Here is a 26,054-nt window from a genome sequence, read left to right on the forward strand (position 1 = left end):
TGAAGCTCTTGCCTGCGGGAGCCCAGTTTCTTCAGGAGCCACCCGGAGCAAGAGGGAGGTGAGGACAAGTCCTGCCGGTGGCTGATGCAGAGCGGGCCAGTCAGGGGAACTAGAACGGGGCGGGCTGGGGGTGCAGAGCTCTGCTCTGGTCATTTTGGGTCCTGGAGGAACATGGGGGTCAGGTCGTTCCTGAGTGTGACCCCGTGGGTGGCCAGCGCCCCTGACGGAAAGTGCATCCCCGTGTTTGCTCCCAGTGCCTCCCTGCTGCACTGATCATCCCTGGTTTGGGTTTGCTTGGCTCTCCGCTGTGCTCCGCTGATTTGTGTGTTTAATTCTGTGTGCTTAGAATATAAGTTGGGGAATTATAAGTTTACATGTTGTAATCTTCTCTGGGGCTGACACTGCCTCTCCACCCCAGCTCCAGCAGGCAGGAGGGCAGAGTCATGTCCCAGTCTCCTGGGGGCACAAGTTCTGACCCAGAGGGTTGTTGGTGCCTGGGGCTCTGTATTTCTCACAAGGGGTCTGAGATGCTGCACCTGCTGGTCTTGGGCCCCATGTGAGGGCTGCAGCGCTGCTTCCCTGTTGTGCAGCTGATGTTGTCATTCAGAGCCTGGCAGAGAGACCTTGGACCCCTGGACACTGCCTCAGGAGGCGACTTTACACTCTCCCTTGACGAGAATCCAGGCTTCCCTGACTCTTGAGTGACCAGGAGCCACACAGCCTCCCACAAGCTGCTACAATGTTTGGTTTTCTAAAATGGTTATTATTAACCGACTCCATGCAGTGAAAGCAGTGGCCCTCTCTGCATCACTAAAGGACACACCAACAAACCTTTCAGCAGGGTCAGCTGGGTGCTGTCACAAACAGGGAAGGAAATTTTCTAAATGGGGAGCATTTTTGACACTGAAGGGTTCTTTTCTAAGCTGTTGAGATCTTTTCTCTATAGATGGGGCTAAAAATAGCTCTCCTATTTCAGGGATTGAGTAAACCCACAGTGACTCATGGTAACTGGATATTTTGGAGAAAACCCCTTTATCTGTCTTTTTTAAAGGTTTTTTAAAGATATTTATTATGCAAGCACTGGGGTACAGTCCAAAGCGTGGGAGGGTGAGTGAATTCACCAGAGCCAGAACGGGAAACAGAACAGGCAGACTGATGAAATACACTGCTGAGGGGAGCAGCGGGCGTGGCATGAGAGGTCTGTTGCACCATGTGGGACTCTCGCCAGAGGCCAGGGATCAAACTGGCACTGCAGAGGCTGCAGGCAGCTTTGCAGCCCAGCGCTCAACTGCTGTCCCACTAGGGGAGGCCCTTTTTAAAGCTTTTTAAAAAAAAATTGCATAGAAAAACTTGGGTGCAGGCCAGATGTGTGGAAGGGTGAGAGGATTCACCAGAGACAGAGTAGGAGCAGAACAGGAGGATCTTCTTAGATACACTGCTGAGGGGAGCAGTGGATGAGACAGGAGAGGTCTGCTACACCTAGTGGGTCAACTCCCGGCTGAGGATTGAACTCAGGCCAGTCATGGTGACAGCACTGGGATTTAACCCCTAGCCCACCACCGGGGGGAGGGGGTGGGGTGGGTAGGGGGGAAACGCTGTACTTTACTTTTAAATGTGTTGCCACTTCCTCTGTTATGCTTGCTTGGGAGAGAAGTTGAATTTCTCTAGAAAGGAGAAAGGAATCGGCCTTTATTGAGCATCTGATGGAGATTACCTGACCCTGCACAACATGTTCATTGCTTTAGTTCCATGATCTCCATTAATGACGCTATACAGATATTATTCCTACATTGTAGTTGTGGACACTGTGGTCCAAAAGGTATCAGTAACTTCTCTGAAATCAAAAAAAATAAGCACAAGGGCCAGATATTTTTGGACCCCCCCTAATTTTTGTAATTTGTTCTGAACCAGAGGTTTTATAATGATGGTAAATATAACCCTCTTGGAGGCCGGGAGAGGGAAGGAGTTTGGTCCATCCTCAGAACAGGTCTGTGGGTGCTGGACTTCCTCCTCCATAAGGAAGGAGCTTGGGCTAAAACGAAACAGAAGAAAACTTTCAGGTATCATAGCATGTGAGGATTCTGTCATTAATATTTAACATGAATTACTTAATAGTTTTATAATGCCCCTCATTCCAAACATGTTTACTAGTTATAAGAGACTGCAGTTAAAAACATCCATTTCCGTGGGCCTCCCGGTGGTGCAGCGGTTGAGCGCTGGCCTGCAAAGCTGCCAGCAGCCTCCGCTGCGCCAGTTCCATCCCTGGCCTCTGGCGAGTGTCCCCCAGGGTACGCAGATCTCTCCTGCTGCGCCCGCTGCTCCCCTCAGCAGTGTCCTTCATCAGTCTGCCTGTTCTGTTCACCACTCTGGCTCTGGTGAATTCTCTCACCAACCCACACTTCTGCTGTACCTAGTGCTTGTAAAAACAAATAAATCTTAAAAAAAATAGCCCTTTCGGGCCTCCACAGTGACATGGAAGTTTGAGCACAATGCTGTGAAGCTGTCTACAGTCTCTGAATTGTGAGTTCAATTCCCACCCGGCCAGGGAGTTACCCACATGGCAAAATAGACCTCTCCTATCTCCCTGCTGCTCCCCCCAGCAGTATTTTCAGTCCATCTGCCTGTTCTTCTCCCCACTCTGTCTCTGGTGTATCATCTCACCCTGCAACGCCTCGGGCTTGCACCCCAGCTCTTGTATAAAAATAAATCAATCTTTAAAAAAAGCATTTTCTCTAACTGTTTGTCTAACACAGCAGGCTTAATTGCTGCACCTACCAGAGAATGTTCCTGGAGATGTATTCTAGATCTGGTGAGGAGGGGATGCCTCTGTAGTGCCAACAGTATTTTTCAGGATGAAACTCCCCTTTAAGAGCATTTATTTACTTATGTTTTTTTAGGGGCTCCCCTGTCCTTAAAGACCATCTAACAGGGCTGGTTTTATTTACAAATAGGGAAGATGGCCGCTTAAAACCACCCTTTGGCAATAATGGGACTTGTAGTTCCCAGTGACTTGATGGAGTGGGGTTGGCGTCCACAAAGCCCATATGGAGTTTGCTCAGGACATCCTTTCCCCTATAGGGGAAGGAAGGGCACAGAACGGGTTTTCTATGATCCGAGCAGACCAGGTAAAGGGGAGCCCTGGAGCCCTCAGTGGGTTACTCAGGCTTTTATTGAGCATTTACATGTAGTGCATCTACCAGAGACACGACAGGGAGGGGTGCTGGAGGGGCCAGGAGGCCAAGGCCTCCAAGCCCCCGGCAAGTCTTCACTCTGGCTGGGTTCTCTGGTGTTCTTTCTCCCCTTTTTCTCTTCTGCCTCTCTCCTGCTTCTTCTTCCTGCCTCTGCTTTCCTTGGTGACTATCTCTTTACTCCTCCCATGGCCCACAGAAGTAAACAACACAACAATGTAACAACTGCAGGTACCCTTTAGGCTGGGCAATCCTAATGCTGGGATGGCAGAAAAGCCTGAAAACCATTTACCCTACAGCCCCCAATAATGGGAGGGGGGAGCCAAGCGAGGACCTGAGCCCAACACTGCTTCCCTCTTCTGCTTGGTACGAGGATGGTGCCCTCAGCCTGCTGGGGTGGCTGCCCAGGAGCCAGTGAAGGTGTCCCCCCTGCAGCTTTAGCACCCCCCCGGGAATGGAGGCCCAATCAACACAAGTGGCCCTGGGCACGCAGGACAATTGAGCCAGATATCAAGGCTGGCGTCCCCTGGGTCCTGCTGCTCTTCAACCCTATTCTGTCATTTCTTTATTTCTCGGTTCTCTCAGAGTCCTCTCCCCATCCACGCTCCCCCAGCAAGTCTCAGGCAATAACGCACAAACAGGGGCCTGAGGGGAGGACAGGCTCCTGCCCCCACAGTGGGGGATACAAGGGCGAAAAAGCCTCAAAGGTTGATAGTCACAGGCCTGAGGCCCGGCTGTGTGGGGAGGACTGGGGGCTCCTGAGGAGCAGATGGGACAAACTGATAGTGAGAAGCCTGAGTCTGTGAAGCTTCTTGGAAGTTTGCTGAGGACCTCCCCTGGTGGTGCGGCACTTGAGCACTGGGCTGCAAAGCTGCCCACAGCCTCTGCAGCGCTGGTTCGATCCCCGGCCACAAGGGAGGGTCTCACATGTTGCACAGACATCTCTTGCTATGCCTGCTGCTCCCCTCAGCAGTGTACTTTGTTGGTCTGCCTGTTCGGCTTTCTGCTCTGGCTCTGGTGAATTCTCTCTGGCTTCTGTTCAGGTAATCTAAAAATCGTGATGCTCTTTTACCCTCAGTGTACTTTGCTGAGCCTTGTCAGAGGAAGAGACCTATTCTTAAATCACTCTGAATTTCATGCATTGACGGACTGATGCTGACCGCATAGCTGCTAAAAGACATCAGCATTCAGGGGCGGCTGTGGTCAGAGCACCGGTTCGGTGCATCACGTAACTCTACTGGGTGTTTCTCCCCTGTGTGGTTGCCATTTCTCCTGAGTGTGGGGAGGGGTCATCTGTACTTTGATGTAGAATTTGCTGTTTGAGCTGCTGTCCAGGGCACCCCAGGGCTGACTTCTAACATGAAGGCATGACCACGATCAACCCTAAAGTGATACACGGGGCCATGTGACTCCCTTGTAATTGCTCTCACTAAACTTACCCTGTTTCAAAGTCTCAGGATTGTAGGGTGACGACTGGAACCTGTGATTTCTGCCAACAACACTCCACATTTTTGGAGTTTGAATTTGTTTTTCCCCTAAGCCTATGGAGAAAAAACTGCAGTTGTGCAAATTATTCCTCCTGGCATAAATAAGAAAACGGCTGTGTATGCATGTTGTGGTTGTAGGGCCTTTCCTTGTGCCTGTCTTGGCCTCTAAAATGCTGTCAACATTCTGAACGGAGAAATGTGATAAAACTAGCACAAGTGGTATGTTCCTTAATCCCCTTCCTCCCCGTCAGGTCTGCACCTGGACACCCCACAGCAGCTGACCCCTCACACCCCTCACCCCCCCCCAGCCTGTGACCTAGGCCTTGGGGCCTGCGGACCCATTTTCTGCCACTGTGTTCTGGCATGTGGGTCCCGCTACAAACTCCTGAGCGGCAGGCACCTGTTTTCTCTTGTCCTCGGGGGCCTCTGGCCTTCAATGTCTTCATCACTCTGAGTGCAGTCCCCCCTTCCTGCCCGTGGTCCCCCGTGTTCACCCCCCCCCCCCCGGTCATCCCCTTTCCAGCCGGGGTCCTTAGGCCATGCTATTGGCAGGTCTGGGCGCCTCCCCAGTGCGTCTCTCTGCCCAGGCTCCTGCCAGCAGGCCCCCTGTGCTGCCAGGCCAGGCCATCTTTCTCTGGCCCAGAGCTCGGGTGCAGCTAGGGTCGGGCTCCCTCTCTGGGGCCAGCATCCCCAGCACCATGTAACGGGCGCCTCTCCAGCTCGCTGCCCGTGGGCAGCAGTGGCGGTCCCTCCCCTCCAGGCAGGCAATGCCCTGTGTGTCTGCTGACCCATCTGAGTCCATGAGGTCAGGCTGCTGGTCAATCTATTGCGCTGACACCGAGGGGCCTTCCAAGTCAGCCGGGAACCCCGGCTGGGTGGCCGGGCAGGGCCGACATCAGGGGCGAGGCGGGCCTGGAGATGCACAGTGGACGCCTGGGATAAGATGGGAGCCAGGCACTCCAGGTGCGGCCTTGGTAACAGCACCGAGGCCTCAAGCAGAGCTGTCGGGGCTGGGCCGGCGCAAACCCAACCTGCGGACGAGCGCCTGGTCTCCCTCCCTCTTCCCTGCCTCCTCCCTCGCGCCGCGGCAGGGACTGTCCTGCCCTTGAAGGGCCCGGCCTCGCGCCTCAGCAGCCTCCCATGCCCTGCAGTCGGGGTCACCCAGCAGCAAGGCCCGAGGCTTCTGTACGTTGGGTCTTCCCGAGGCCCGTGGGCATGGGGGGGTGAAGACCCCAGCAGCGGGGAGCCGGGCAGGACACGGGTGGACACGGGGAAGGACGAGGGGACACAGGGTGGGCCGGGCGGCTCCGTCCCAAGGAGCCCCCGCGCACTCGGGAGACCCGCCTGAACAGTGCCGTCCCGGCCCCCCAGGCGGCGGGGGCCTGTCCTGTCCGGCTCCGGCCGCCCGCTGAGGCCACCTGGCAGCTGGACGGGTCGGCTCAGGCTCGGCCGCGCCAGAGGAAGGCGTCCTGGGTCTCGGACCCGGCTCAGTGGAGGGAGAGGCGCACCCGCGGGTTTCGGCGCGCCTCAGGGAGCGGCAGGAGGCAACCGGCCCGTGGGCTCGCGCTGGACCAGGCCGAGCAGACAGTCCCCGCGCCCCCGGCAGGAGCCTCGGTCCCGCGGAGCCCTGGCCTCCAGCCGCTCAGGCGGCACTAGCGCTGGAGAGACAAGCAGACCCACCCCGGGGTGAGTGGGCGCCGTCCCAGCCCCCTGCGCGTGACACGCGGCCTCTCACGGCCTGCCCTCGGCAGCAGCTTCAGCCAAGGCGGCCCGCGGGGGGCTGGGAGGAGCCACGGCGGCCCGTGGAGGGGCTGGGAGGAGCCACGGCGGCCCGCGGGGTCTGGGAGGAGCCATGGCTTTTCGCTGGGCATTTCGGAAGAGTGTGGATAGGGCAGGCGGGGCCTGTGGGCGCGGCTGGGGCTTGTGGGGCGTGGGGGTGCAGGAGGGGCGTGGGGCGCGGCCAGGGCAGGCTGGGCGTGGGGGTGCAGGAGGGGCATGGGGTGCGGCCGGGGCTGGCGGGGCTCGGGCTGTGAGGGCCTGGCTGGTCCTCCAGGCCATAATTTCCCGATGTGTCACCTTCAGGTTTGCTCTCTGGCCCCCTCAGTCTGAGCTGGGGTGCACCGATGAGGCCCCACCTGGGGGCCGAGCTGGGGATCCCTGCTCTATTCAGCCAGACACCTAGAAGCTCTTGGATTCTGGGGCGAACAGCAGGGACTCCCCTTCCTCGCCCTTCCCGGCGCGCCCTGGCCCTCCTGGCGGCCTGGCCGGTCCTCCCCGGCGACCTAGGGTGGCAGCAGCGCGGGCGGAACCCACAGCTGGGCATGTGCCCCGGGCGACGCCATGGTGCTCCCGCAGGCCTCCAGCATCACGCGCGGTCAGGCGCCCCAGTGCACCACGCAGCCCACGGTCCCGCAGTGCAGAGGACAGGGCGGGTCTCCCTGTAGGGGAGGCGTCGGCGCCTGGGTGGTGGCCGGTGGTGGGCGGGATGCCTCTGGGGCCTGGTTTAGGGGAACGCACTGGAGCTGCTGGGACCGCGCGGGGCTCTGGGCGTGGGGCCACAGCAGCAGCAACACGCCTGCTCAGCAGAATGCGGTGTTTTGGTGCCCTCAGCAGCTGGACCCTTGATACACGATTCAGGGGTGGACTGTGCTGAGAAACAGAAGTGAACCACGGATTAGGACCACGGGAGGGGCCACGTGGAGGCTGCCACGCGCCCGCAACCCCAACCCCCGCTGCGCCCCGGACCCCCCGCTATAAAAAGGCAGCTGGAAATGTAATGTTAAGGCGATTTCTTTAGGGTGTTCATTCCCCAAGTTCCAGGTTGCAGCTGCCTCATTGAAGCACAGTTTAAAGACTCCGCTTCTGGCTCTGCTTTACTAGCATTCACTGGTGACAGGTCACTGAACCCCAGGCTGCTGGTGCAACCCTCCTTGTGGACTTGTCCTCTACGGCTCTTATGATAGTGAGGTGTGTGCCATGTACACTCCGTTTGCCAAGGGTTTCATCATACATGGATGATGAATGTGTCAGAGGTTTTCTCAGCCTCAGTTGATAGGACGGCATGGTTTTCACTTTCCTTTTTATCGATTGGGTGAGTTTCATTGATTGATTTCCAGATCCTGAGCCATTCTCGGGTACTGGTTTAAATCCCACTTGGTCATGTTGTGTCATCTTTTCATTGTATTGTTGGATTTGGTTCATTAAGCTTTTATTGAGGATTTCTGCATCTGTGTTTATTAGGTGCACTGTCTCTAATTTTCTTTCTTTGTGTTCATGTTTGCTTTTGGTATTAGTGTCATGTGGACCTCATAAAATCTATCTGGACATATTCCTTCTTTCTCAATTTTTGGAAGTATTTTAGAAATACAGGAATTAGTTCATCTTTGAACATTTTGTAGAACTCACCGGAGAAGTCATTTGGTCCTGGACTTTTGTTTTCTGGGACAATTTGGTGACTTTTTCAATTTCCTTGCTTGTGATTGATTAGTTTGGGATTTTCTATTTCTTCCATATATAGTCATGGATAATTCTCTAATATCTAAAATTCTATCCATCTCATTTAGATTGTTGAATTTATACATTTTTTCAAAGAACGAGTTAATGTTCATATTGGTCTTTTAAACTGTCTTTTTCCTTTCTATTTCATTTATTTCTGCTCTGAATTTTATTATTACTTTCCTTCTACTGACTTTTGAAATTTGTTGCTCTTCTTTTTCAAGTTCCTTGAGATTAGACACAAGTTCTTTAGTTTGGCCTCTTTCTTGTTTCTTGATGTGGGCCTGTATTGCTATAGAATTCCCTCTTGGTACTGCTTTTGAGGTGTCCCACATATTCTGGAAGGTTGTGTCCTCACTATTATTTATCTTAAATTAAGTTTTGTTTTCTTTCTTGATTTTCTCATGAATCCAGTGACTTCTCAGTAGTGTATTTTCAGCTCCTTGTATTAGAGACTTTGTTTTCTTTTTGTAGTTGATTTCTAATTCAATATCTTTATGGTCAGAGAAGATACTTGGTATGATTGAATCTCCCAAAATTCATTGACATTTGTTGTGTCACTCAGTATGTGGTCAATCATGAAGAATGATCCTTATACAGGGCCTCCCTGGTGGCACAGGTGGTTGAGTGCCGCATGGTGAAGCTGTCTGCAGACTCTGCAGCATGGGTTCAATACTGGTTGGCTGGTGAGAATCCCACATGGTGCAGCAGACCTCTACTGTCAAGCCTGCTGCTCCCCTCAGTAGTGCATTTTGTCGGTCTGCCTGTTCTGTTCCCCGCTTTTGCTCTGGTGAATTCTCTCACCCTCCCGTAATTCTGACTGTACCCAGTGCTTGTATAAAAAAAAATAAAAAGAATGATCCTTGTACACTTAAGACAAATGTGTATATTGGCTTTTGTCTACGTGTGTGTGTGGGGGTGCAGTTCCCTATGTATGTCTATTAATCCCATGTAGTCTATTCCTTTGTTTAGGATAATTGTGTCCTTATATATTTTGTGTCTGATTGTTTTGTCCATTGGTGAGTGTGGGATATTAGAGTCTGCAAGGTCATATGTATTTTCTCCAGTGTCTGTTTTCTGATTAGAAATTAGTTGTCTAATGTATTTTGGTGCTCTTCTGTTGAGTATATATTGATGAATGTTATATCTTCCTGTTGTATTGTTTCTTTAGTCGTTATTGTCCATTTCTGCCTCTTGCTACCTTTTAAAGTTAGAAGCCTACTTGATTTCATATATCTGTCCTAGCTTTACTTAGGGTGTCATTTGCTTGTAGAATATTTTCTTTCCCTTGTCTTTCAGTCTATGTTTATCATTGGGATTTGGGTGTGTTAGCAGCAGAAGGTTGGATTCTGTTTCCAGTTCCAACTTCATACTGTATAGCTTTTATTTTGCCAGTTCAGCACATTGACATTTGATATAGCCGTCATACTTATTTTTTGTTTGTTTTGTTTTAATTCTATTTAATTGCTGTTTCAGTTTTTGTTCCTCTCTTTCATTTATTTATTTTATTTTTTAAGATTTATTTATTCATGCATACAAGAACTGTGGTACAGGCCAGATGTGCGGGAGGGTGAGAGGATTCACCAGAGACAGAGTGGGGAACAGAACAGGCAGATCTACTGAAATACACTGCTGAGGGGAGAGCAGGCAAGACAGGAGAGGTCTGCCGCACCATGTGGGTCTCCCTGGCTGGACGGGATTGAAGCCACACTGCAGAGGCTGTGGACTTCTTCACAGCGCTGTACTCAACCGTCTGTGCCACAGGGGAGGCCCCATCTCTTTCATTTAAATACAAAAATTCCTTTTAATACTTCTTGGAGAAGGGGAGGTAAAGACTGCAAACTCCTTGAGATTGTGTTTGTCTGAGAAGGTCTTTATTTCTCTCTCTATCTTTGCAGGAGGGAGTTTTCTTCTTGGCAAATTTTTTCTGGGTGTATTTTGAATATGTCACTCCATTCTCTTGTTGCCTACAGTGTTTTTCTGGATAGTCTGGTGTTAGTCTACTCAGGGTTCCTTTATATCTGTTTCTTTTCCCTTGTCAGCTTAACTATTTTTTTCTTTATCTTGAACTCTGGTAAGTTATACTACTCTGTCTGGCTATAGGTTTCCTTTCCTCTAGTAGCTTGATTTTCTTTCATATTCCTGTATTTGCATGTTCAATTCACTCTTCAAGTTGGGGAAGTGTTATATTATTTCTTTAAATAGTTTTTCATTTCTCTGTTCTCTCTCTCCTGTTATGCCTATCATTTTGATGTTTCTATTCTTTGAATTCTCATTTTTTTTCTCTTTAGTTCTCTTTATCTATTTTGTTCTTTCCCCATTTGCATCTTTGAACTCACTGATTCATTCTTCCATTTGGTTTGTCATTTTTCCTTGGTTTCTCCAGAATTTTTTATCTCCCCCATTGCTCTCTCTACTTTTTGCATTTCTGTTATTTTCTTTTTAGAGTTTTAATTTGATCTTCTGTTCATTGTGTTTCTCATGCCATTAATTTGCATTTCTCGATTTTCTTAAATATCTAAACTGTTTTTCTGAGTTTCCATTTTATTGTTCCAATTATTTAATTTTCTTATTGTACTTTTAAATTCTGTGTCTGATAGGAAGAAAAACTCTTCCATCTCCTGTGACTTGGCTCTGGATATTAGTTTTCTTTCTGTGATGCCATTTTCCCCTGAAGACTTGCATGGCCATTGTATTTTCCTTTCTTCCCATTATATGCTTTTGATTTGCTCTGCTGTAGTGGAACATTTGCTGTGTGAAGGTCTTCGTCTCCCACTGCTATGGCATTTACTGTTTGGTGAGCATGACCGCTGAGTCCTTGTGGGGTTTAGTTTGATGCTGGGAATTTGCTTTGAGTCTCATTGGGGCCAGGAACTGGGCATGATAGCATATGGGGCTGGGAGGCATGGGGCCTCCCCTAGGGTCAGTTGTATTCCCCAGTCCAAAGATGGAATAAAGATACTGAAAAGGTACAATATTCAGCACTAAAATGTACAGTATTCAACAATAACAGAATTACAACAACAATATTACAGACAAAAAGAAAGTATGACCCAAAGCCATGAAAAAAAGAAATGAAGAGAAATTTTCTGTGAGGAAGTGCAGACATTGTTCTTACTAGACACATACTTTAAATTAGCTATTTTAAATATTTCAAAGTCCTAAAAAAATCATATCTAGAGTAAAGGGAAAGTGTGAAAGTTATATCTTACCAGAGAATATAAAGAAAGAAACATGAATTATACAATGGAAATTTTGGAGTTGAATACAATAACAGACTTGTATAAAAATACAAAAGGGAGGGTCCTCCCTGGTGTCACAAGGGGTTAAGATGCAACCTATCACGCTATCCACAGCCTCTGCTGCAGGAGTTCGATCCCTGGCCAGGTGGCTACCCACATGGTGCAGCCGACCTCTCCTGTCTCGCCCGCTGCTCCCCTCCGCAGTGTATTTCTGTCAACCTGACTGTTCTTCTCCCTACTCTGTCTCTGGTGAATCCTCTCACACTCCCACACATCTGGCCTGTACCCCGGATCTTGTGTAAATAAATAAATAAATCTTCAAAAAATTACTGAAGGGAGTCTTTTAGGTTCAAATGAAAGAACACTAGCCAATACCTTCTGTCCACATGAACTGATGGTGGGAATATGATGGTGACTACATATGAGAGGAGAAAGCCTACACTGTACAAAAATGAACAGTGATGTAAACTATATATTATTATATTATTGTGTATGTAAAATAGAAATTAATTACAAAAAGAAATAAAGACCTCCAGAAAGGGATACACATAGCAGACTTAAAGGTATTATTAATGCTTATTTTTGCATTTTAAAATCAGATGATACTGACTTATGTGAACAGGTGCAAAACTGTATAAAGTTGCTTTTTGTGAGACTCTATGAAAGGGTAGAGGGGAACTATATTAGAATGAGGTTTTTGTGTACTATTGAAATTAAGTTGGTAGCAACTTCAATTACTACCAATTATATATTTATAATTACTAATTATAAATTAAGATTAATTTTAATCCCCAAATCAGTCAATAAAAATATCCAAAATATGTAATTAAAAACAAAATAATTAAAATGGTACACTGGATGGCTAATATAACATAAAAGCATGCAATAATGGACAAATGAAGAAAGAAAAAAATACATGACATATAAGAAATATTTAAACGCCAGATGCCAATTCTACTTTATCAGTAATATTATTGAATAAAAATGGGTTAAATGCACCAATGAAAAGAGACAAACATTTAAAATGGGTAAAACATGATGAACTACATACTGTCTACAAGGCCCACACTTTAGTTGCAAACACACAAATAGGTTTCAAGTAAAAGTCAACAGTCACATCATCTAAACAATAAATGAAAGAGCCCGAGTGGATAAGTTAACACTATCAAAATATATTAAAGACAAAAAATCTTACTAAGACAACAAAGAACATTTAAAAAAAAAAGAATCAATGTATCAAAGATACAAAATGATTAAAAGCATAATATATCATATACCTAACAACAGTGCCTCAAAGAACATGAAACAAAAACTGACAGAATTTGACAGAAGTTAATAATTTAACGACAACCGTTGACAACTTCAATAATATAGTAATTAATTTCTATAATGAATAGATAAAATAGAAAAATTGTGAGCAAGGAAATATAAGATTTTACAGCACTGTATGCCAACTAGACACAAAAGATAGCCTAAGACCAACCCACCAAACAAGAATAGAATATGCATTCTTTTCCAGAACACATACAACATTCTCTAGACTAGATCAAATGATAGGCAATATAACAAAGGTCCATAAAAGTAAAAGAACCACATTGGAATAAAAGTAGAAAACAATAAATGGAGAAGATTTGGATAGGCACTAATTCGTCTCTGAATGTTTGGTAGAATTCATTTGTAAATCCATCAGGTCCTGGGCTTTTGTTTTTGGGGAGGTTTTTGATTACCATTTCAATTTTGCTGCTTGTAATTGGTCTGTTTAGGTGTTCTATTTCTTCTTTATCTAGCTTTGGGTGATTGTAGAGTTGTAGAAATTTGTCCATCTCCTCTAGATTGTTGAACTTGTTTCCATATAACTGTTCATAGTAGTTACTGATTATTCTTTTGATTTCTGCTGTGTCCGTTGTGATTTCTCCTCTTTCACTGATGATCCTGTTTATTTGTGCTTTCTCCCTTTTTTCCTCTGTGAGACTGGCTAGGGGTTTGTCTATTTTATTGATTTTTTCAAAGAACCAGCTCTTGGTTTCATTGATCTTTTGGATTTTTTTTTATTTTCAATTTCATTTATTTCTGCTTTGGTTTTTATTATTTCTTTTCTTCTACTGGTTTTGGGATTTATTTGTTGTTCTTTTTCTAGATCTTTGAGCTTCGAGATTAGGTTGTTTCTTTGAGTTCTTTCTTGTTTCTTGATGTGAGCCTCTATTGGTATATATTTTCCTCTTATTACTGCTTTTGCTGCATCCCATACATTTAGGATATTGGTGTCCTCCTTGTCGTTCAATTCAAAGAATTTTTTAATTTCTTCTTTGATCTCCTCATTAGTCCAGTGGTCTTCCAGTAGTGTGGTTTTTAATCTCCATGAGGTAGGAAAGTTCCTTGCCTTCTTTTTATGGTTTATTTCTAGTTTGATGCCTTCATTAAACCATAGTTTCTTTATCTAGTTATCTGTCAATGGATATTCAGGTTGAGTCCATGATTTGGTTATTGTGAGTAATGCCGCCATGAACATAGAAGTGCATAAATATTTTCATATTAGTGTTTATATATTCTCTGGAAAAATTCATAGAAGTGTTATTTCTGGATCTTATGGTATTTATTTTTTATTTTTAAGGAACCTTAAGACATGCATTTTTCATAGAGGATGTAATAATTCACATGCCCAGGAGGATTGAGGGAGTGTTCCTCTTTCTCTACAACCTTGCTGACTCTTTGTTCCAGTCTTTTGAATAGAATTCATTTTCACAGGTGTGAAGTGATACCACACTGTGGTTCAGATTTTCATTTCCCTAAAGAGTAATGAGCATTTTTTTCATATGGCATGGACCACATGTGTTCTTTGGAGAAACCATTTTTTGCTCTTTTATCCATTTTTAACTGTTGTTTAAAGTTGTTCAGTTGGATGAAATCTTTATATATTTTGGGAATTAACTTGTTTTTGGATATGTGCTGTGCAAATATTTTCTATCAGTCACTAGTTGTTCTGTGAATATTTCTTTATCTGTGCAAAGGTTTTTCAGTTTGTATCTTTAAAGATGTATTTATTTATGCATACAAGAACTGGGGTACAGGCCAGAGGTGTGGGAGGTGACAGGATTCACCAGAGACAGAGCGGGGAACAGACAGGCAGACTGACGTAACACATTGTTGAGGGGAGCAGTGCGTGCAGCAGGAGAGGTCTGCTGTGCCATGTGGGTAGCTCCCTGGCTGGCAGGAATCAAACTCCTGCTGCAGAGGCTACGGCCAGCTTCATAGTGCTGTGCTTAACCCCTTGCGCCAGAATTAATCCACTTGTTTATTTTTGTTTTTGTTTCTGTGCCATTAGAGTGAGTCCCTGAATGCATCTCTGAGGTTGAGATCCGTGAGCACATTGCCTCTTTTCTTTTATGTATTTTATGCCTTAAGGTCATGCTCATCACTTGGGAAACTGCCAGGGTTTTGGAAGATCTGTGCTACAAATGGTATACAGAACAAATATATGCTAACTTATGCTATGGAATGTTATCTAGCAAGGAAAAGGAATGAAGTACTGATCCATACATTGTACAGCATGCATGAACCTTGAAAATAGAATAAGTGAAAGCAGCCTGTCACAAATAATACCTATTGTGTGACTGCATTTACATGAATTGTCTGTAGTAGACAAATAACTCCACAGATACAGAAAACAGATGGGCGATTTTTCATGTACTAGAGAGGGAGGGACACAGGGAGGATTTGTTATTGGGTTAAGTTTCATTACCTCAGAAGTTCATGAATATGCCCTAACATTAAGTTGTGGTGACAGTTCTACAACTATGAGTTCCTAAAACCCACTGAATTGTACACTTTACAAAGGGGAATTTTTGGTCTATGAATATAGTTGATATTTAAATTAGATGAAGAGGGCCTCCCTGGTGGCATAGGCAGTTGAGTGCTGCATTGTGAATCTGTCTGCAGCCTCTGCAGTGGGGGTTCCATCCTGGCTGGCCGGCAAGGGTCCCACATGACTCAGCAGACCTCTCCTGTCTCCCACTGCTCCCCTCAGCAGTGTATTTTGTCAGTCTTCCTGTTCTGTTCCCCGCTCTGTCTCTGGTGAATCCTCTCAGCCTCCTGTGCATCTCGCCTGTATCCCAGTTCTTGTATAAATGAAAAAAAAAATCTTCAAAAAAATGGAAAATAAAATAAATGAAGAGATTGCTTACTTGGGCATTTAAATTCAATTTTAAAACCCCTGTAAGGGGGCCTCCCTGGTGGCACAAGGGGTTAGATGCAACCTATGAAGCTATCTGCAGCCACTGCAACTCAGGTTCAATCCCTTCCAGGGAGATACCCACATGTCGTGGCAGACCTCTCCTGTCTCAGTCTAAGCTGTTCCCCTCAGTGGTGTATTTCAGTCAATCCACCTGTTCTGTTTCTCACTCTGTCTCTGATGGATCCTCTCACTGCCCACAACCCCTGCATCGCTGGCCTGTACCCCAGCTCTTGTACGCATAAATAAAAAAATCTTTAAAAAAAAAAACTCTGTAAGACCACAGACGATACTGACTTGTGGTCAGATCCTGTCCTGGTAGACAATTTCTATCCTCTGGGTGACATTTATGCTTGCTGTCTGCATCTCAGGGGCAGATTACTCTTTGCCCTCCCTGGACTCTAATATGTACAAGGCAAGGCCATGTCTTCCAGGTTTTGTCTCCTGTACTGAGCACCTGCTGTGCTGGGCTTGCAGAAGGAATCATACATGTTTGTTAAGTGCATTACGTCCCATTCACTCATCTCATCTATACTGATCAGTATCAATCTAACACATGTATCATTAAGAGAGAAAAACTGACCCCAGAGTACAAGGCAGAGATGATCTGAAATCCAAATTGCTTTGGGGAACCTCATATAAAAGCATCAGGAGTGAGTGACAGATGAAATTACAGGGACCCTTGATTCCTGGATTTGCACTACCCCACTCAAGTCTGTACTACTTGTATGAGCCCTTTACAGAAATAATGGGCACTTTTTCAGTTGTTCTAAATGTACATATAAAGGCTATTTCTCTGCCCTATGCACCAGAGCGTTATTACTTGTGTTCCTTGGCATCAAATGCTGCATGTCTGTCCTCTCTGAAAACAATTTTAACATCAGTAGGAAAGCCTTTAACTCTCTGGCTCTGGGTTTTATTTTCCTAACAATTAAGCTGTCATTTCATACTGTCCACAGTCTTCCACTTCTTTCATTTTTGGACCATATCAAGTGGGGATAAATTATAAATTTGACTCACTCAAGAATCTAACTGAAATCATTATTCTATTTTATCAGTGTCCAGAATGTAAACAAACAGGGCAGATTTGTTTTTCAATAAAATCAGTGTTATGCAATGGAAGGCTGTGATTGCTTAATATAATAAAACTACAAGCAGGGTGACTGTGTGGTGTCAGTCACAGAACATAATGCAGACACAAAAAGGTGAGAGTCTCACGGGTGTGTCTAGACTTAGAGAGCACAGATGTTTTGGTGGAGGGACATTCATTATCTACTGAGCGTTTGGTGTCCTGAATCCATCTGGAGCAGGCTCTCCTTGGAAGCATGAAGTTGTCTATCAAAGTCTTGTTCTGGATGTTTCACCTGCAGCCCAGCTTCCCCTTCCTCACCCCCATTCTAATTCAGCCCCCATTTCTGTGTCCCACTTTGCCCAAGGCAGTCCTGGGAAATGATTCAATTCCTTCAGGAAACCCATCATGTTGTAGAAGAGATGAGGTCTATTACCATGAATCTGTAGGTGACAGTGGGTGCCAGCACTTGATGTTAATGGAATTTTGAGCACACAGCTGGAAAAGGAAGTGTGCTAATTAGCCCTGACTTAATGGATGCTGGACTGGGTGGGGTTATATAATCACCATCTCTGGTGCAGTCCTCATTTAAAGCTGAATGCATTTAAAGCACTTAGGGCCCCTCACACATCCCAAAAGAGCCGTGCCAGGGCCTGTAGATTTGAGACAACATTGCTCTTCAGGCCATAGTTCTGCCCCTCAAAGATTGCAAGCACACTACCACCCAAGGCTTGCCCCTGCTGGTCCCCCTGCTTGTCCTTCCTTGCTTTCAGAGAGGCTTTCCCTGAAGTCTTGATTTAAGACAATATGGCCTTTCTTCTTCCTTGCTTATTTCTTCTCCATAGTGTTAATCGTCAAGCTATCCACCACACTGCCAGCTTAGTGATGTTGATGATGTGTCATCTTTTTCATTTTTATTATAGAAGCACCATTGGTTTACATTTTTGTTAGTGTTTTGGGAGTATAGAATTTCCCCCTCAGGTGCAAAAACCTATACTTGTCTGTTTAGCAGAGATGAGTGGACTTCCTCCCCAAAATGGAGTTTTTTAAAGTAATAGAGGAATCAAACGAAAGAGTTCTCAGTGGCCATATGGAAGAGATAATGTGGTATATATACACATACACACAATGGAATACTACTCTGCAAACAAAAAATGATAAATTCACACCATTGATGGCAACATGAATGGAACTGGAATCTATTATGCCAAGCAAAATAAGCCAGAAGAGGAAAGATAAATACTGGATGATGTTACTTTTCTGTGGAATATCAAGAAACCAAACAAAGTTTGTCAAAGACAAACTTTAGAGTCTATAAATCCTTGATGATGTGTCTTCTTGCCTAGGACACCAGCACCTTGAGGGCAGGGGACAGCAGAGTTCTTGTACATGTAGTAGGCTGGGTTAACAGTTTAACCAATCAACTCAATGCCTTCCAGGGATGGATCATATTGCACAGGTTATGTTGGACATATAGGAATGTTCTGACAGGCCTATGACTCCAACCCCCAATTTAAAAACCAATAGCAAGTCCAGATTTGATTTTACAAAGTCGAGTCAGTCAGAGTTACCTGTGAGGGGGAAGATGTAAGGACCAAAGCTTATTGGAATCTCTTATTTTGACAAGTGCCCTCATAGACACGCTCGTCACTCAGGTCATTAGCTCATGTTCCTTCGTCTAGCAACTTATAAACATGATAGGACTGTGGACTTTCTCGACATTGTCTTTGCTTCTCACCAGAGGAACTCTTCAAAGCAAACAAAGTTATTGTCTTGCTGACATTATTGCCCAGGCAGCCTTGCCAGTGTGGAAAGGACATTTCCAGCAGAGCAAACTGTGGAATTCTTTCCTTCTTTTTGAGTCTACAGCACCTTTTCCAAAAACTCTTTCTGTAAGCATGTGTCATACATACAGTGTAATACAGTTACATTCTATTGTCATCGTCTGTGTCACATTCTGGTGTACCCGAACTTGCAAAAGGATTCTTTAAAATGTAGGTAGACCAAGGGTCATTCTTAGTGCTGTGAGTTCTATGGGTTTTGACAAATGCATGTTGGTAAATGCAGCTATCTTAGTATTTTCCTAATAAGTTACTTGTGTTTTTAACATCATTTTTGCAGAGCATAAACTTTTAATAAAGTGCAAAGGTCTGTTTATTATTTCATAGGTCATGCTTCTAGTGTTTTACCTAAAAAGTTATTAGCAAATCCAAAGTCACATCTATTTGTATTATTATGTCATATTCGAGAAGTTTTATAGTATTGCATTTTACTTTCATGTTTATGATTCAATTTGCATTTGTTCATTTTAAAATAAGGTTTAGGTCTGTATCTAGGTCCATTTTATGAGTGTTGTTGGATTTCTGTGTATAGGTCTCCTGCAAATTTTGTTAGATTTATGCTTAGATATTTATTTTTTTTCTTTTTTTTCATTTTTTATTATTTATTTATTTTTAAAGACTTATTTATTTATTTACTTATTATTTATACAAGCACTGGCTACATTCAGAAGCATGGGAGGATGAGAGAATTCACCAGAGACAGAGCAGGGAACAGAACAGGCAGACTGACGAAGTACGCTGCTGAGGGGAGCTGCGGTCGGAAGGAGAGGTCTGTGTGCTATGTGGGAACTTTGTTGGTGGCCGGGGATGGAACCAGTGCTGCAGAGAATGCGGGCAGCTTCACAGCCCAGCGCTCAACCACTGCACCACCAGGGGAGGCCTTGCTTAGGTATTTCATTTGGGGTAGAATAATTATAACAGATAATGTTTCTTTAATTTTAAATCCCAGTTGTTTGTGTTGCTTATGGGGAAACTAATAAACTTTTGTATATTGACCACATACCCTGCAACCTTCCTATAATTGCTAACTATTTCTGAGATTTTTTTTAAGATTTCTAGTGGTTTTCTACCTGGAATACAAAATTGATTGTTTCATATCAATATGTATTCCCTTTATAGCTTTTCTTTTCTTTTACTTATCATATTAGTTAGGACAGCCCCACAGTTCTGAATTGGTATAGTGGCAGAGGACAAAATGGCCTTTTTCTCCATCTGAAGAGGAAATCTATTTGGTGGCTCATCTTTAAGTGTAATGTTAGTTACATGTTTTCTTTTACACATTTAATTAGTTTAAGGAAAAGCCCCTTAAATTCTGGGTTTTTGAATTTACTTTTTTTTTAATTTTGAATATGTGTTGAAATATATTGAGTGTTTTTATGTCTGTTGATACAGTAATATATATTTTCTTATTCACTCTTAATGTAAACTGTTATATTACTTGATATGTAAGTGTTGAACTGGTCTTGTATTACAGGAATGAACCACACTTAGCCATGATGTATATAATTTTTCAATAATTTCAATACAAGTCACTGGATGTGATTTTTTTAACATCTCTAGTTTTTCAGTTTTATTATCTTTTTATTATATTTAGTTGTTTTGGTTTACAAAGTAATTATGGTCTCAAAAATGAATTGTGTTACGCAGGAGGCGCAATACGGAGGCAGAGTGAAGACACTGGGCTCAGCGCCGCCATAAACTCACAACAATGTGCAGGACAACATCGATGCCCCTGAAAGAGAAATGGGTGACCAGGGCACACACCAGGAGCAGGGACCAATGGCAAGAAACCGGGAAAACGTTAACTGACCTGCATCTACAGTTATACTGGAGCAGAATTAAACCCCCTACAGATGTGGACTCGGGGACACAAGCCACATTGGGGACTTTGGAGATTCAGCACTTCCCTCAGCGCTGGGCTCAACCCGCTGGGCCCTCCGGGAGGCCCTATTTTTGAAGACAACATACCAATTCTCTACAGCTGTGAGTGTTTTTCTGATGGTAGAAGGTACATAAATACTTCATACCTATAGATGCACACACAAGCCACACTCATGTAGACTCATATGCACAAACTTGCACACAGTGCAAGACATGCACATACACCTAAAGAAAATAGTGCAAATACCTAATTCCATACTCACAGCTAGCTCTGCTTCACACTCCTGTCTCACTGTCTTATCACCACTTGACCCCTCTCACTTTTCTAAAATTTTCTAAATGCTTTCCAAAATTTTCTAAATTTTCTAAACTTTTCACTGCTTATTACAAGAATGTTAAAGGATTTTTAGGTCTCTGATGTCCGATGTGTTGGAAGTGTAGGTGCCGTCATAAATGGGGAGCAAACATGGTCAGTTTCAAACACCAATTTAATGTGTCCTGGGATAGACATTTTAACTAAATAATCCATTTCAGACTGTCTCCTCCAGGCGTAGAAAGAGCGTCCAGATGCCTCCACACCCCAGGGCTCGCAGGAAGAACAGGTCACCTGGAGGTGCCCCTGCAGTGGGAACCAGTGTGTCCACGGCGGCCGCCTCCTCGTGCCCTCTGGGACCTGCGTGGGAAGAGCAGAGCCAGTGAAGCCCAAGCACGGAGGAGGCTCTTTCCTTAGTGACACCCCCCGGGAAGTGCTGCATGGACTCAGATGCGACAAAGTACAGATGGAAACCAGGAGGCCCTATCGAGGCACCACTCACTGGCGGGTAAGCAATTCTCAAAGTTGGAATCTCCGTTGTGAAAAGGGGCTCAGTAGAGGGGGACTTCCTACCGTGTATGTCAGTCCCTGACAGCGCCAGTCAGACCGAAGAGCTCCTGCATCGTCTGCGCCGTCCGGGTGCCCAGGGGCCACCAGCAGGGCCCACACGGGATAGAGCCTAAGATGGGGAAGCAAGGCCCTGGGGTCCCAGCCTATGCCCCGGGGCCTCTGGGGGCTCAGCCCACACAGCTCCACTCCCATCCTGGGCCCTGCACCTGCTCAGCTGCCCTAAGCCCTCCTCTCCCCCCTTCCTCTGCTCTGTTCCCCTCAGGTGCTTCACCAGACCCATTGCCCTCCCTGCCCTTCACCTGCTCTGCTCCTGGGACTGCTGTGCTTGCGGACATCTGTGCTCCACACCTATGTTCTCATGCTGCTTCTGGCCCCTCTGGCTGGGCCCAGCCCCTGAGCCCTCTCCAGGGCTCGGCCTCCGCTGGTGTGCTCCTTTCACTATGGCCACTGAGTGGCTGCCCTGGAGCGGGGAAGTGAATTCTAGGGAGGTGCTGGTGACCATCTAATCCCCAGCAGGGTGAACTCTGCTCTTGTGTTTTCTTCCGAAGGGTGGACAGAAAATGCAACATTTTAAAATCCTATTAAGGATTCAACGAGCTCTGGCCTTGTAGCCTCCGCTGGACTGAAGGGTGGATTGGGAATGGTGTTAATAGCCCAGTGTCTCTGCAGGGAGTGGGCTGAACATGGGCTCCTCCTTGGGGTTATTCGGGTGGTGCTGGAGAGCTGGGGGGGCTGGGCTGGAGGTCTTCCTAATGCTTTCCTGGCCTCCCCCTCCAGCTGGGGGCCTAGCAAGGTGGTGCTGGGCTGCAGGGCTTCCTCCTGTAGGGGGCCTGGCAGTGATGTGGTGTTGAGCCCCCAGGCCTCCCGCAGCACAGGCCCTGACCTGGAGGCCATGCTGGGCCTCCAGGCGTCCGGCAGCAGGGGCCCTGAGCCGGAGACAGAACTCTGCAGGCTGGCATCCTTCTGCGGGATGCCTAGCCCGGAGGTGGTGTTGGGCTTCTGGGTGTCCTGCTTCGGGGACAGTCCCACCTGCAAGATTTCCCGTCCCGAGAACTCAGGCTGCCGGTGGTCCTCTGGTATCGGGGTGCAGTGGGCCCCATTGGGACTGAGGAGCTTGGGGAAGATGGTGGGGTCCGGCCCCTCCTCGCCCACCCACTGCCTGGAAAGCAGCATGAGGTAGGACCCCATCACAGGGTCATACCTGCCCTCCAAAAGCGCCCTGTCGATGACCTATTTCCGGAACCCCAGGCAGACCATGGCTTCCATCGCGGCCTTTTGCTGGCCTGGGACAGCTTGCAGCAGGGCGGGAGTCCATTGGGCAGCCCCACCCAGGGGTGCTGGATGATGCTGTCCAGGGTGCTGCGGCTCTGGGGGTCGAGCGTTATCATCTTCCTTAGCAGGTCACGGCACTGCTGGGAGAGGTAGTGCGGCTCGTTGTAGACACCGCTCAGCACCCTGGCCCGCAGCTCCCCGAGGCTGTTGCCCTTGAAGGGCAGCTCCGTGTCCATGTCGTAGAGGACCACCCCCAGGCTCCTGATGTATGCCGCGGGGCCACTGTACTCCTGGTGACGGAGGATCTTGTGCGCCACAAACTGCGGGCTGCCGCAGGGGGTCTTGAGCAGCGCTGTCCCAGAGAACTGGGCACTGAGCCCGAAGTCTGCCAGTTTTATGTTTCGGTGCCGGTCCAGGAGCAGGTTCTCTGGCTTCAGGTCCCAGTGCACCACGCCCCGGGCTTAGCAGTGGCTGAGCGCAGCGAGGATCTGCTGGAAGATGCGGCGCACCTCCATCTCCCTCAGGTGCCCACACCTGCACAGGTAGTCCTGCAGGTCGCCCCCCTGAGTGCGCTCCAGGACCAGCAGCACCTCATCCTCAGTGTCCACCACCTGGAAGAGCTGGAGAATGTTCGGGTGCCAAAGGACTTTCATGAAGGCCACCTCGCAGACCAGGAACCTCTGAGGCATGCCGGACTTGGGGATGACCTTTATGGCCACTTCCGTGCCCATTGGCAGGTGCCGTGCCTGCTTGACCTTGGCGTGGGTGCCCTCCCGCAGCTTGCCGAGCATCACATACTGTCTCAGGGCCATTCCCTGGGCAGACATGCACATCGAGGCAGTGAGGGCGGACCCGCTCCTACACTCGCAGGTCCTGGCTGTCTAGAGCCCTCGGCACTAGCTCCGCTACCCGATTAACAAGTTCACTACTAGCCTAGAGCTAGTAGTATGTGAAAAGGATCCCCGAAACTAACTAAATGCTCCCCGCGCTGACTCCTCTACCGAAACAGTAAGGACGCTAACTTACCTCTACCAGAAACACTAACTATGCTAACCTAAGTAGGTTACTAATACTAACTACGCACTCAAAAAGGAAAACACACAACCAAAAAATTAACAAAGATAAATATTTAAAAATATAAAAAAACAATAACAAACTAACAACTCCAAATAACAAGAACACAGACAAACGAACAAACAATTACAAACTAACAAGTAAAATAAAAAAAAAAAAACAGACAACAAAGGGGAAATAAAAACACACGCAAAAATAACAACACCAGGGAAAATGGGGGGGGCAATAAAAAAATTTTAAAAATAAAAACAAATAAAAAATTAAAATAATAAAAGGAAAAAATAAGCAAATAATAAAACAAAGGAAAATAAAAAAACAGAATTAAAAATAAAATAGCTAAAATAAATAACTGAATAAGAAATAACCAAAGCAAAAGCAATCCAATCCACCAACATGCCTCTCTCTCCCTTCGAGTCCACCGTCACGATCCCAACACTCCTCGCTCTACCTACACCGCCGCCGGCTGCGCGGGGTCTTAAGTAGGCTCCGCGGGTGACATCACAGAGCTCTCTGTGGCGTCAGAGCAGAGGCCACGCCCCAGGCAGAGGGCACCCCGGGGGCCATTCAGCCTTCAAGGCACAGCAACCGCCAAGAGGTGTGTGGACAGACTCCCTGGAGACTGGACTCCACCCCGTTCCAGAAGCCCGCGGGGCGCTGGCGAGGCCGTGTCCTCTGTCGCGAGCACCTGTCCCAGGTTTTGGCTTTTAGGGTCTCTCCACACAATCCCCCTCAAGCCCTGAAGCGTCTCACATGACACGACACATTCACAGGCACAATAAACGACACCATGTTGGGAGCATGAGATGCGACAGAGTCCGCTCTTCACACCCCGACACTGAAAACTCTCTGGGACATGGTCCCCCCGTTTGGCCCACGAGCTGCGTGTGCCCCTCGGCGTCCTCGCAGGCCGGAGGCCGGGGCGGCTCCCAGGGCGGCAGAGGCTGTAAAGCGGGCCCTGGAGGGGGTGTCCGCCCCGCCCCCAGCGCTGTGGGGACACCCCCTGACCTGACTCAGCCGGGGCTGGGGGCAGCTGGGGCTGGTCAGCTCCCCCCGAGATTTCTGGCTTGGAAATATCTGCGTCTGCAGCTCCTGTTGGTGCAGCGGGTTGAGCGCAGCGCTGTGGAGCTGTCCGCACCTCTGCAGCGCTGGTTCGATTCCCGGCCCGCCAGGGAGGCGAGCAGACCTCTCCTTTCCCGCCCGCTGCGCCCCTCAGCAGTCTATTTCATCAGTCTGCCTGTTCTGCTCCCCACTCTGTCTCTGGTGAATCCTCTCACCCTCACACCTCTGGCCTGTACCCCGGTAATTGTATAAATATATCTTTAATAAAAAAGACTAAAAAAAATCTGCTTCTTGCTTGAACTCGGGGTCGGGGAGCAGAGGTTGGCAAAGGCCAGGTCCAGACGCTGTGGCCCTGCACCCCGCGGGGAACGCCCTGGCTTCGGGAAGTGGTGGGTTCGCGTGAGCAGTGGGGTCCGCTGCTGCTCAGGCTGCAGGTTCCCCCCGCCAGGCCAACCCTGATCACTCACGCACAGCATCCGCTGAGGACCAGGTCTCCCCTGAGCAGCCTGGGGCGCGGCCAGAGCCCCGAGGCTCAGAGCCTGGGCTCGGGGGTCGGGCTCGGTGGCCCCAGCGCCGCATGTCCCAGGCCTGGAGGGCGGAGGGTGTCATCCTCTCGGGGGACAGGACACCCAGGGCAGGTTCCCTTGGTCCCGCCCCCCGGGGACCTGACCCAGCAGCGGCCAGGAGAGGCCGTGCTGCTCCTCCTTAGACCGCGGCTGCTCCCGGCTGCCGCAAGAGAGAGGTCGCAGCCTCTCCCGTGTCGGGGGCGGACTCGCAGGCCTGTTCCCGTCTTTCTCCCCAACCTCCACGGCCGCCTCGGGGGAGTCCGCGCTCTGTGGCCGCCTGTGTCCACACCCGCCTCAGCCTCAGGGGCTGCAAACCCCACGGAGGCTCCGCATCCCTCTTGCCTCTGAGAACCCACGATGCCCCCACCAGCCTGGGATGCTGCGCATCACGGGCAAGGGCTGCGGCCCCGCACTGGTTCCTCCCCTTCCTTCAACCTCCCCCACACCCAGGGAAGAGCGAGAGCATCAATCAGATCATCCGCTCGCTCGCTGGCCTCACGCTTTCCCGTGGCCCTGCTGGGCTTGACACTTTCCCCAAACCCCTTTGCACAGGCTTCCCTGCCCCGCTGGCCTCAGACCTGCCCCCACCCACCTCCCCTCCCTGTCCAGCCCTGCTGGGTGAGCTGCCCTTCTTTTTCGTTTTTAATTTTATGTATTTTTACTTCCTTTTTCATTTTTGCCAATGTATGCATTTTCACCTTGGTTATAGTCCCCGTACAATTCCCACCCCCTTGACGATCCTACTTCCTCCTCCCCCGCACGGTAGTGT

At 47.7% G+C, this 26,054-nt stretch overlaps 1 long non-coding RNA gene across 3 annotated transcripts; it reads left to right on the forward strand.

Moving 5' to 3' along the window:
* On the forward strand, window positions 1-24,605 carry LOC119244388 (uncharacterized). Of its 3 annotated transcripts, XR_005124992.2 has the most exons (5): window positions 1-58; window positions 19,203-19,319; window positions 20,198-20,533; window positions 20,980-21,252; window positions 21,577-24,605. It is a non-coding gene; the product is annotated as an uncharacterized LOC119244388 (long non-coding RNA). The 3 variants fall into 3 exon arrangements; XR_008551680.1 differs by having other exon boundaries at window positions 20,980-24,605; XR_008551681.1 differs by lacking the exons at window positions 1-58; window positions 19,203-19,319 and adding an exon at window positions 19,326-19,439 and having other exon boundaries at window positions 20,980-24,605.
* The last annotated feature ends 1,449 nt before the right edge of the window (window positions 24,606-26,054 follow it).

Source organism: Talpa occidentalis, unplaced genomic scaffold (assembly GCF_014898055.3).
Source record: "Talpa occidentalis isolate TD23 unplaced genomic scaffold, MPIMG_talOcc4v2.1 talOcc4.14, whole genome shotgun sequence".
NCBI classification, from domain to species: Eukaryota; Metazoa; Chordata; class Mammalia; order Eulipotyphla; family Talpidae; genus Talpa; species Talpa occidentalis.